Source organism: Acomys russatus, chromosome 11 (assembly GCF_903995435.1).
Source record: "Acomys russatus chromosome 11, mAcoRus1.1, whole genome shotgun sequence".
In the NCBI taxonomy this organism is placed as follows: domain Eukaryota; kingdom Metazoa; phylum Chordata; class Mammalia; order Rodentia; family Muridae; genus Acomys; species Acomys russatus.
The window spans coordinates 4,196,676-4,208,852 of NC_067147.1; the positions used below are offsets into that span (position 1 = coordinate 4,196,676).

General features: G+C 47.5%; 1 pseudogene; it reads right to left on the reverse strand.

Annotated features, from left to right (window-relative positions):
• Positions 1–291: 291 nt before the first annotated feature.
• Positions 292–392, reverse strand: LOC127196020 (uncharacterized; annotated as a pseudogene).
• Positions 393–12,177: the final 11,785 nt, after the last annotated feature.

Sequence of the window (12,177 nt, forward strand, 5' to 3'; positions counted from 1 at the left end):
TAGTATTCTGAGCCTCTGTGTATGTTTGTGACTGCAGAATGGTAATTGTATTCAGAGCAGGAGAAAGGAGATTTAAAATTTACAGGACCAGGCAAAGATTTGGTGACCGGTCTGGTATTTATATTGCTAGAAGCTACACTATTTTTCTAATTCCTTTCAATGTGAAGTGTTGTTGTTGTTGTTGTTGTTGTTGTTGTTGTTTTAGGATGACTCTGTATCTGCAATTCTGTCACTGAGGAGGCTCAGGCAGAAGGATGGAGAATTTGAAACTACAGAGACCTTGTCTAAAATAAATAAATAAATAAATTCACAAAATTTCATGTCATTATGCAAGGAACATGATAGTCTTCTCTGTAGCATTCCAATATTACTATATGTGCTCTTGAAGTCATCATAAAATAAACAAAAAAACCATTTTACATAAAAAGGAACTGGAAAAATTACTAACTATAAATACTAGCAATATAAACAACAGACTGATCACTAAGTACTATTTCTCATGAAGATGGTATAGTCTTAGAGAAATGGATGAATGCAGGATGTTCAAGAAATGTATCAGAGACTACAGCTGTTTCTTCACCCAACAGCTAACAAAGACAAGTGTCTATGGACCAAAGCTTAAAATAATTGTGCACAAACAATGTTGACTTTCAACAAAGCAATTTATCAACCACGTATGATATGCTACATAAATCATGATTCACACACAGTTAAGAACAAACAAAAATACTCCTAAGGGCACAGAACAATTGGTATTTGCTGAAACTACTTTTGATAGATCTTGGTGCAATTATTCTATGTATTTGGACACAGACACCGAATATTTATGAATGAAATGGTCTAATGTCTAAAGGTTTCTTGGAAATGAGCCATGGGTAAATGAAGTTGGAACAGATATCTCTAAGTTGATAATACTTGAAGTGGGGGTGGGGGGATGGGTAGTGAAATGGTTCACTGGTTACAAGTTGTTGTTGCTCATGCAGAGAACCAAGGTTCAGGACTCTAGTCTCAGGGGATCTGATGGGAGGACCCTAGAACAATTCCCCGCACCCATCTGGCGGCTCACAACCATCTGTAGCTCCAGTTTGCTACCCTCTTGTGGCCTCTGTTGTGTCCCTTAGCTTCGAAGGCAATGATGAGGATTCGTGTGCTTCATGTCAGTTAAGGACATCTGTGATACAATGGAATAGTACTCAGCTACTAAAAACAAGGAAATCTGGACATGTGCAGGCAAATGGATGGAACTAGAAAAAAATCATCCTGAGGGAGTTAACCCAGACCCAGAAGGACATGAATGGTATATACTCACTTATAAGTGGATATTAGCCCAACATAGATGTCCTCTGCGAGACTCCACCCAGTGGGAATCGGGACAGATGCTAGGATTTGAAGCTGGACTCTGGGTGGAGCTCTGAGAGTTGTAGAGCAGAGTGGGGGAATGGAAGGGCCTGGAGGGGTCAAGAGACCATCAAGCCAGGCGGGTCTGCACAAACTGATGCACCAGCCAAGGGTGAGGCAAGCAGAGCACCTAGACCCTCCTGTTCAGATGCAGCTGATGGACAGCTCATTCTCCACGAGGGGAGGGGAGGAGTGAGGCCTACGATTTGATCACTGCCCCCTTGGCAGGGCGGCTTTGTGGGCACACAGAGGAAGGGGAAGCAGGCTAGCCTGATGATACCTGATAGGCTGTGAGCGGATGGTGGGGGAGGAGCCTCCCCTGGCCTGTCAGAAGTCTAAGTGGGGGGGGGGGGGAATATAGGGCAGAAGAGGGAGTGTGAGAAGAGGAAGAGAGAGGGGATAATAATTGGGATGCAATGTGAATACATTTAATAAATAAAAATTAAAAAGAAAAAAAGACACCTATGATAGCTAAACCTGACTATGTGTAGCTAGGCAAATGTCATCTAAGATAAGTCAGCCCTACATGAGGGGCTGCCATGGCTCAGCAGGATGACCAACCCCAAGCCAGGGCAATGGTTCTGTCACTGTCACTGTCACTGTCACCCTTTGTGACAGCATGTATGGTTAGCTGACTGAGAGGTCCAGACAGTAAAAGCTGACAATGCGGTGGCAGGAAGACTGTGACCTGGATTCAGGTGACATCTGCACCTTTACAACAGTCCAGAGTGACTCGGATAGAGCACGGGGGCCCCTGTTAGCCAGTGACCAGGATGACTCTGACTGTGCCACAAGAATGACAAGTCACAGCTGCCATTAAGTTCCTCAATTCCGTCCACTTCAGGCCTTTGCTCCATTCTTTTACAGGAACCAGAATCTGGACGCAATGGGGGAGCGGGTTTTCCCCACTAGTGCAAGAAGCCTCTGAAAACGTTGTTTCCCAGCTTGGTGCGCCCCTGCTCGCCGCTCTTGGTGAGTCAGAGGCTCACTAACAGTGCCTCTGCTGTGTAAGCTAGGTTTCTGTCTAAAATGTCAGGACCAGCAGTCGCACGGCTGCAGGACCACATGGCTTGCAACTTCATGTGGGCACCTGCAGTCCTTGCAGCCTTAGAAAAGGGAGAAAACCCTGCAGCACACTGTCCACATCAGTGGAAAGGAGGGCTGCTCAGCCTTCACCAACGGCCAGTCCACTGCCATGAGGTTTGTAAATTATGGCCCCCTCCTTTAACTTTCCCACTAGACCATTTTAATAGAGCAAGAGAACAAAAGCTTTGCAAATATTGCGGGGGGGGGGGGGGGCCAGTGATTTTGTAAAATCTAGCATAGGTAACGTTAGTGCAGGGCTTCTCAATCTTCCTAACACTGTGACCCTTTAATACAGTTCATGTTGTGGTGACTCCTAATCATAAAATTTTCATTGCTACCTCATAACTGTAATTTTCCTACTGTTGTGAATTGTAATGTGGATATGTTATGTGGCCCCAGTGAAAGGGCCATTCAGCCCTCACAACCCACAGGTTGAGAACTGTTGCTCTAATGGGACTTTACCTTGGCTACCCTATAGGCCAAACTTTAGTAACACACACACAAATATACACTTAGATGCAGAAAAGCCACCCTATGGAGACTAGCAGGCCATGTTCCAACTCAGGGTCTTCCATTTTAGAATGGTCCCCAGGGGGCTATTTCAGGTTGAGGAACATTACAATGTGGACAGCTGTGGAGGGCTCACCTTGACGGTGCCCATAAAGCCTCGGGGCAAGCTCAAAGCTTCATCATGGAAAGCAGTGTGAAGGTCTCCTTTTATAAATTATGTGTTGGACTAGCAATCTGGAATACAGTTAAGTACATTATCAAGGCTTGCATGTATATGATTAAATGCGTGTCACATCTTACACTATAAGCCAATAAAAACATGTCACCACAGTGACTTACTTTTGCGTGCATCTTTAAATTTCTCCGGCTACCCTTGAGTTATTAGAAAGCATCCCAGTGTTATTTACTTCACTGTCTTTCACGCTGGGATCCTGCAACACTAAGGATGCCCATGTTCCAGGAGCAATGAGAACTTTATCTGTATTAGAGAACTGAACATAGAAAAGTAAGCTTGCTGTGGACACTGACAGGTGCCCAGGGATCCCAGCAGCACAGCAAAGGCTTCTCTCGTTGCTTGACCTTAAAGGCACACTCATCTGAACTTGGAATCCACACCAGTGCTCTTCCAAGTGTGCTTTATATGTTGGTATTGTTTAAATAGACTTGGAAAGCCAAATGATGAGGTTTAGAGCACACAGCAGCTCCTGTTTTGAACAAGAGGGGCGGCTGCACATGGCTGTAGCTCTCCTGAGCTACAGATGACCTTCTGGCTGCAGGTCAAGCAGGAGTCGCCCCTTCTTTCCTGAGCCCCCAAGCTGGCTGCTGAGTGCAGGGCAGTGGGGGAGTGGACTGCATCAGAGTGAGCTCTGCACAGGTCCTGGAAAGGGAGCAGGGGAAAGCCACAGCCCGCGCTGGTGCTGATCCCACTCATGTGTACCCCAAGTGAGCCTCCAGCCTGCTGCCTCATCCCCACCCAGGTTTACCCCAGGTGAGCCTCCAGTCTGCTGCCTCATCCCCACCCAGGTGTACCCCAGGTGAGCCTCCAGCCTGCTGCCTCATCCCCACCCAGGTGTACCCCAGGTAAGCCTCCAGTCTGCTGCCTCATCCCCACCCAGGTGTACCCCAGGTGAGCCTCCAGTCTGCTGCCTCATCCCCACCCAGGTGTACCCCAGGTGAGCCTCCAGCCTGCTGCCTCATCCCCACCCAGGTGTACCCCAGGTGAGCCTCCAGCCTGCTGCCTCATCCCCACCCAGGTGTACCCCAGGTGAGCCTCCAGCCTGCTGCCTCATCCCCACCCAGGTGTACCCCAGGTGAGCCTCCAGCCTGCTGCCTCATCCCCACCCAGGTGTACCCCAGGTGAGCCTCCAGCCTGCTGCCTCATCCCCACTTGCAAATCCATTCACCTCTACAAAGAACACCAAAGACATCTTCTAAGTAGGTCTAAAGCAGTCTCAGATCGCTTATGGACTATTTACCTCCTGCATACATGCTGTACACTAACTTCTCAAGGCAGGAAGCTGGTGACCAGTGGGGCCTCGGGCTCTCTGCATCTCAAGGTCTTCTTCTCAGGCAGTACAAGGCCTGAGCAGCCACGAAAGTTGCCTGTTTAACCTCTCAAACTTTGCCCTTTTCATATTAAGGTTGACCATGTCCTGGGTCTGTGCCCGTTTTTGCTAATGCTCGATTCAGCTCCCACAGTTCTCTCTTCAAATAGCCAACAGGGAGGCATACCAAGGCTCCTCTTGCCCAGGTTCAGAAGGTTCATTTAAAAGCATTTGCTCAGGGACTAGTGCCTAGGAACACAATCCTATTGCTGTCATTGTTACTACCCAAGAGGCAGGACAGATGATCCCACCAGGTGAACAGCTCTAGTTTACGTAGTTACTTCTAATTATTTCTCTTATCTTGTTTAACCAAATTGCTTAGGGCCCCTTGCAGCTGGCCTGCACTCCTATGCCAATGCTGATCTATGATACAGGTCCAGATCCTAGCAGGAGTTTATCAAAGTACAGCTGGAGTGTCTTCTCTCACTTGTCTCATCCAAGTAGTGTGAATTCAACCAGGCTTCCCAGCAGCCACACAATCCTGTAGTTTAATGAAGTACAAACCTTTGGGGCTGGGGAAGGGCTCAGGTGGTGCATGTCTCACGGGCAAGCATGGGGCTCTGATTCCAAGCACAAAGGAATGCACCTGCAGTCACAGCTCTGGAGACACGGAGATGGGAGGACCCCTGAAGCTTGCTGGCTGGCCTGCCAAGCCAATCCGACCAGTGAGCTACAGGAAGCTTAAGGCGGAGAGGGCTAGAGAGATGGCTCAGCCATTAAAGGCTAGTCACAATCACAAATGAGGTAAAGAGCATTTGACGAGAGGCTCTGGCACCACCCTCTGGTCTCTGTTCCTAAGTACATTTGTGTAGCCGGACAGACGGACGGACGGGGACACACACACACACACACACACACACACACACACACACACACACACACACACACACACACACACACACACACACACACACACACCCTTCAGCATATGCACACCTAGAGGCTCTAATTTTAGCCTCTAGAGCAGGGACCACTATTCCAAGTCACTCTTTAAGCCCATTTCCCCACAGGAGCACCGTGCCTTAAGACTGCTCAACACACAGGAATTGCTCAACTTGACCAAAAAGCCACCGAGTTCCCAGAAGTTTACAAGCTCCCACACTTACTGAATGATGTGCCCTGCTAAGGAAGGTGAGGGGACAATTAGTCCCTCAGAAAGCATACCAAGAAGTATCCTTGATGCCAGGAACACATGGGAATTCGAGGCAAGACGTTTTGAAATGTCCTTCCCATGTCTGCCCAGGCAGGCCAGTTATGCCTCTTCCTAGGAGTGAGCAGGATGAAGGGCACAGGGACAGCTGAGGTCCTAAACTCACCAAACTGCCCAGACTGTCCACAGTAGGCAGGGCCAGTCTGCACATGGTGGCTTCCAGGTGGCCTCTAGTCTAAACTGTGACTCCTGGATCTAGTAAGTTACAACGAGCCTGATGTTTAGTAGGATTACTTAGGGAGGAAGGGACCCTGGGGCTTCTGAAGCTGAAAACACCCTGAAATCAAGGGTGGCCTTGGGGGGCTGGGTCCCCGAGGAGTGACAAGAGTAACCCACAGCTTTCCTCCAGAGAAGTCTTCTGAGCTGTGGCTTAGGTGGTCAGCTCGAAGGGGCAAGGCAGGACACAGATTAAGAACCAAGAGTGCCAATAAAAATACATTTACTGGCACGTGCTACAGGAGGATGGGCCAAAAACCACACTAAGGGCAAAGACCACACAGTGAGTGGTGCGGCCCATGAACCTGGGTGGAGGAGGCAAACTCAAAGGGCCTAGACCAAGACCACCACCCTGCGTACTTCCCAGTGGGTGACTCAGACAATGTGAACGTCCAGTCGGTATTCAGTATCATTTATTGAGCAAAGCCAGTTGACACTGGTCTGTACGGGCTGTAATTAAGTCTAACTTAGGGAACCCCAAGGGTCAGGATGTGCTTGCTCCGCCTCAATATTCTTCCGAGAACACGTGTGGGCACCTGGGCAGACTTCTACACTTAAGATCGAAATAGAGATGACCTCTTAGAAACAATTTTTAAAAGGAAAAAAAAAGAAAAAAGAAAAAAGAAAAAGAAAAAAGCAGATTCAAATTCCCTGGAGATGTAGTGAGAGGAGCCTTCAGTGCTGCCATGGAAACTCCAATTGAGGATGCTGGGGAGAGCCCTGGCCTCCTGTGCACAGGTTGGCTGTCCTGGTTTGCGTCTCTGCTGCTGAGATAACAAAATACTAGTCAAAAGATACTAACTGGAGGAGAAAAGGGCTTATTTCATCTATGTTTCCAGATCACAAATTAATCTTGATGGAAGTTGGGGAAGGAACCTAGAGGCAGGAACTGAGGCAGAACCCGAGGAGGGTCAGTGCTCACTGGCTCCCGCCCAGCTTCTACTCAGCTAGCTTTCTCATGCAACCTAGCGCCACTTGTCAAGAGGGATCACTGGCTGCAATGACCAGGGCCCTTCTCCACGAAACAGCATGCAAGAAAATGTCCCAGAGGGGTGTGGTGGCGCACACCTGTAATCCCAGCACTCGGGAGGCAGAGGCAGGTGGATCACTGTGAGTTTCAGGCCAGCCTGATCTGCAAAGTGAGTCCAGGACACTCAGGGCTACACAGAGAAACCTTGTCAGAGAAAGGAAAGAAAGAAAAGAAAGAAAAGAGAAAGAACAAAAGAAAGGAGAAAACATGCCCCACAGATATGTTCACAGGCCTATTTGACAGAGACAATTCTTCAGCTGCTGTTGCCTCTTCCCAGGTGTGTCCAGGCGACAACCAACGGGCCTGGTCCACCTGGTGGTACTCAGCACTCCTCCTTTGGGCCGACTAGAGCAGAGCAGCCCATCAATGGGTCCACACTGCATAACAAGGCAGAACTTCTCCAGGATTAACATCAACTTCTATTCCATTCTTGTTAAGACAAACAGATTAGCCTTAAGAGGCCAGGCAGGACAAACAGCCACGTTTGAGAACCTAGTATATGAATGCACCTGTTTTCTCAGGTAAGAAAACGTGGCAATGACTTTGGCCAGCCATTTAAAAAAAAAAAAAAAAAAAAAAAAAAAAAAAAGCACTCGATTTACTTCTGTTAAAGGGAAGTGGAGACGTTGTTCTTTTAAAGTGAGCTAGCAACAAGGCAGCATCTCTGAATGTGACACCCAAACAGAGCTGGTGTTAGCTAGGAGGCCAAATGTGGTTCCAATGAAGTCCTTCCAGTGAACTCGTGAGCAGAGGGGAAAGCCGGAAGAGATTCACTCAAAGTCCAAGATGCCACCAGATTTTTCTGGCCACCAGCTGCAAGCAGGATAGACAACACCAAACCTCAGATCATCTGGTGGCTGAAGCATTTATTACTTTACTCTCATGTTGGAGGTAACGTGCTCTAGGATGAGACGCAGGAGTTAGTCTCTTTGATACTACCATATGTATGCCTGGCAGCACAGGCAAGGTGACAGTTCTGAGAGCTGGGGCTCACCCTTTGCTGGGGAGCATGCCTAAGAACACCGCAGGGGCAGTACTGACATCACTGAGTTAGTGCAGGCCAACATGGACCCACGGAGAAAGGGCTACCTTCACATCCTACTGCTGAGACCTGCTTCAGAATTTAGCATAGCACTGTAGCCATTTTGTTCTTAGTCTCCATCTTGATTAAAAGGTGAGAGTAAGTTCAAGCTTTCAGGCTCTGCCTTCCAATGATTACGTCTCTAGGGTTTCATGTCTCAAACTCTATATACTTTGTTACCTGAACACTCTGTAAAGTCCAACTACAGAACGAATCAAACCAAAGTCAGTTAGAACCGCTTGGTCCAGCTACTTAGAATGACGTACTGCTGCCCTCCCCTTGCTATCTGTTTGTTATCTATTTGCGGTTCGTTTCCTGCGCCTGGTTAGTTTTGATACCTGGTTGTTACTTGGCTGCAGTTTTTCTTATGAAAAGCCTACCTATGAACAGACCAGCATCAGCTAGGCCCCCAAATCCTTTCTGTGACCCTGATCTTGATCAGCCACGAACAGGCATTCGATAAACCATTATCTCACTGAGATTGGTATCTGACTGGCTTGTGGTTTCTTGGACTGCAACACTACTGGGAACAACATGCTATTTCACATTTTAAATGATTTTTCTCTTCATTTGTGTGTCTCTGCCATGTGTTTTCCACATTGGAACTGGAGTTGCAGTTGTGAGCTGCCTAATGTGGGTGTGGATACTGAGATGAACTCTGGTCCTGTTAGAAGAACGAGTGCCGTTAACTGCGGAGCCACCTCACCATCCCCCTAGCCTACATTTTGACATGCAAAAACCCAACCTTTCTTCTTTTACCCTCAATTTTGTTTCACGAACTGGTGATGAACTTTTCACCTTACTTCTGGGAAGTTTGTACATATGCCTGCTACTTTCTCTCATTAACTGTCCTTCCGCAATCTCCCACAGGATGTGGGGGCCTGCTGTGGCTTGGGTGGGCCAGCTGGGGGTGAGAAGGGTTGCACAAAACACAGACCTTCAGATGAAGGAAATGCCTAAAGGGTCAGGACACACTTAAGTAGAAATTACATTTACTTTATTTAGGAAAAAAAGGCAAGGGAGAACAATAATTTGTATAACAGTAGACGAGTTAGCACTGCAAAAAAGAAGAAAAAGCGAAGGCCACGGGCTTGTCAGAGCCTGCTCGGCTCCGTGACTAGTAAGCTTAATGCTTACTAGTGTTAAGCGATACTAGTAACACTAGGTAGTACCAGTAGTACTCCGTATTATTACTCAGCACATTGATAACTGGTAAAATTAGGGACTACAAGTCCTTGTGTGTACTACACCTAAGCCAGGAACTCAACGGCCCATAGAAGTTATACAAAAGTAAACCATAACTGGGATGCACATTAGTGCAACAAAACCCCTTCTGTAAACATTTTCTCCAATGCAAATATGCATTATAAACACACTGACCTCACCACAGGAGAGGCTGCTCTGACACGCACTCAAAGGCACTGAAGCGCTGGCTGGGCATGGTGGCACTGTGAGGACCACTTCCTCAGCATCACACGGTGTGCCAAAATGACACTTACACGAAGACAACACTGTCTTATGTGAAATTCCCCCACTGGGCATCTTTCCCTGGACACCTCAACTAATTCGTATAACTCGATCTCGACTTGATTTACAGGCTGTCAGGAGCAAGAAAGGAAGGCCAAGATGACAGAGGGGAGTAGCTACCAGAAGCTTGCTCAGGGCAGACTGTTCTGTTTCAATCAAGGTGGCCATGGAACTGGTCTGGGTCTAATGGGAGAACAGGCACTGGGCTGAGGGTGCTGTGTGGGCAGGACAAGCACAGCTGGCTTGAGCCCACTCTCCTGTCCCCCTACCCCAAAAGTTCTAGATATTAATAATTCCAACAACATATGTCTGTGTTATTTGTAACCTATCAGCTGAGACATAGCTTTCCATAAGGAGACTAGCAAGGCTGGTGGATCTGGACCCTGGGGGACCAGCACAAACTGATGCACCAACCAAGGACATTGTAAGCAGAAAGCCTAGACCCTATGTTCAGATGGAGCCGATGGACAGCTCACTCTTCACATGGGGGAGGGCAGGGGGAGGGGCAGGGGACTGTCTCTGACATGATCTCTGGTCCCTGTGATCTGATCACTGGCCCCTTGGCGGAGAGGCCCTGTGGGAACACAGAGGAAGGGGATGCAGGCTATCCAGATGAGACCTGTCAAAGGTCTAGGGAAGGGGAAGAGGGTGGAAGACAGAGGGCGAGAGGGAGGGAGGGGGGAGGGAGGGAGGGAACAGGAAGATAAGAATGAGGGGATTATAATCAGGATGTTAATGTGAATAAATAAATTTTTTTAAATTAAAAAGACACAGAGAACTTTGAGCCTATGGCCAATGGACTGACTCCAGGAGAAAAGCGGGCAGCATCCTGTCCTCTCAGTGTTTGTAGGCATCTGCTCACTTTTCACAGCACTCCAAAGCCAGAGAAAAGGCCGCAATCATGCAAACAGCGCTGTCTCCTCTTATTTGCCTTGTAGTGCCTCTCACTATGTGAGAAACCTCAGCGTGGGCAGGAGCGTGCCAGCACTGGATTCTGATGGAGCCCTTTGCTGACGGGACAGCCCGGGCCTCAGACAGGATTAACTCTTTAACCTGCTCTAGGTTAACCATAAACTAAAGAGAAACAGTTCTTGCACTCCCCTGAACTCATACCAACGGAAGACAATGTTCACTTCCTTTTCCCCTAAAAACAGTAACAGTTCTCGCTGGCTATCTTGCCCTGACTTAACTGCAGCTGTATTATGTGTCCTTCACAAAACCACTACACCAGGAGGAAGAGATTGGCTGACAGCTGTCGGAAGGAGGCCGGATGGTACCGGCTTGGCAGCAGGTACACATAACTGTCCCACGGGACAGGGAATAGATGAAGTGTGCTGTAAAAGAAAATTAACGACACAGCAGCCACCATAAGACAACCCCACTTACAGAAAGATGTCAGCGTCAGGACTCAGCAGTGTCCCTCCCCGGAGACACCGGCTAGCATCCTCAGAGGAGTGGAGTGATGACCATGAAGCAAATTATTACAAGACATTTATTACAAATGTCACAGACATACTCATAACGAAAAATTAGTTTAAAAAAAAAAAAAAAAAAAAGAACAAGAGAGCAAGTGTGAAAACAAGAAAAGCCAGGGCTTTGATATTACACGCAAAACACAGGAGATGCCATCTTTATGAATAATTAGAATTAACTACATTCTTAAAATAGTTTTAGTGCATTGCATTTTTAGAAAAGGGACACGCCCACACCCTCAAGAAAAGGCTCCTGCAACAACGAACAGTTTGTGTGACTCCTCACACGTGACCACCTGCCTGCTTCCCAAGCCTAGCTGAGAACAACGCAACCTCACACATTACAGGTGGCGCTGCCCGTCAGCCATTGACGGTGAGCCTGGTGGAAACAGAGCACTCTAATCTCTGAAAATAGCCCACAGCAGCCACCAGGCCACTCCCCGCCTTCAGAGACAGTTTTCCTTGTACCTGATTGGACTTGTGACAAAATAAGTCAAACTTCAGTCAGATACTTTTGGTATTAAGGTTAAATTAAACATAATGTTTTCTGCCGAAACCATAAACTAAGTCACCTCTCAATGCGTTAAAAACAATGAGGTAGGCAAAAAACAGAACAGAAGAGAACCCAGAACGCCGACTTTTCCCACTGCAGTGCAGGCTACGGGCGGGGCTGCTGCTGTAACTTAGGCCTGAACAGAAATTAACCCTTCAGCTGAGGCAGTGCTAATACTGTCCCACAATAGACTCTGGCCCTCCAACAAGACACACACATCTTCTTTTTCTTTCTTTCTTTTTTTTTAGAACCATCTGCACAAATTAGGCAAAACTTGGTACACAGAAAAATTACTGAGTTCTTGGCCAGGACAACCCCTTCCAAAAGAAATTTCAAAGAAACAAACTGGGACCCCCTTAACCCACCCCATCCCACCCTAAGCCCCACCCACAAAAAAGTTATCCTAGTAACTGTGTCTTTCACATTTTATAAATAGTAACTTCTTAAACCTGCACCTTCTTCTTTGTCCACACATTGTCACATTACAAAA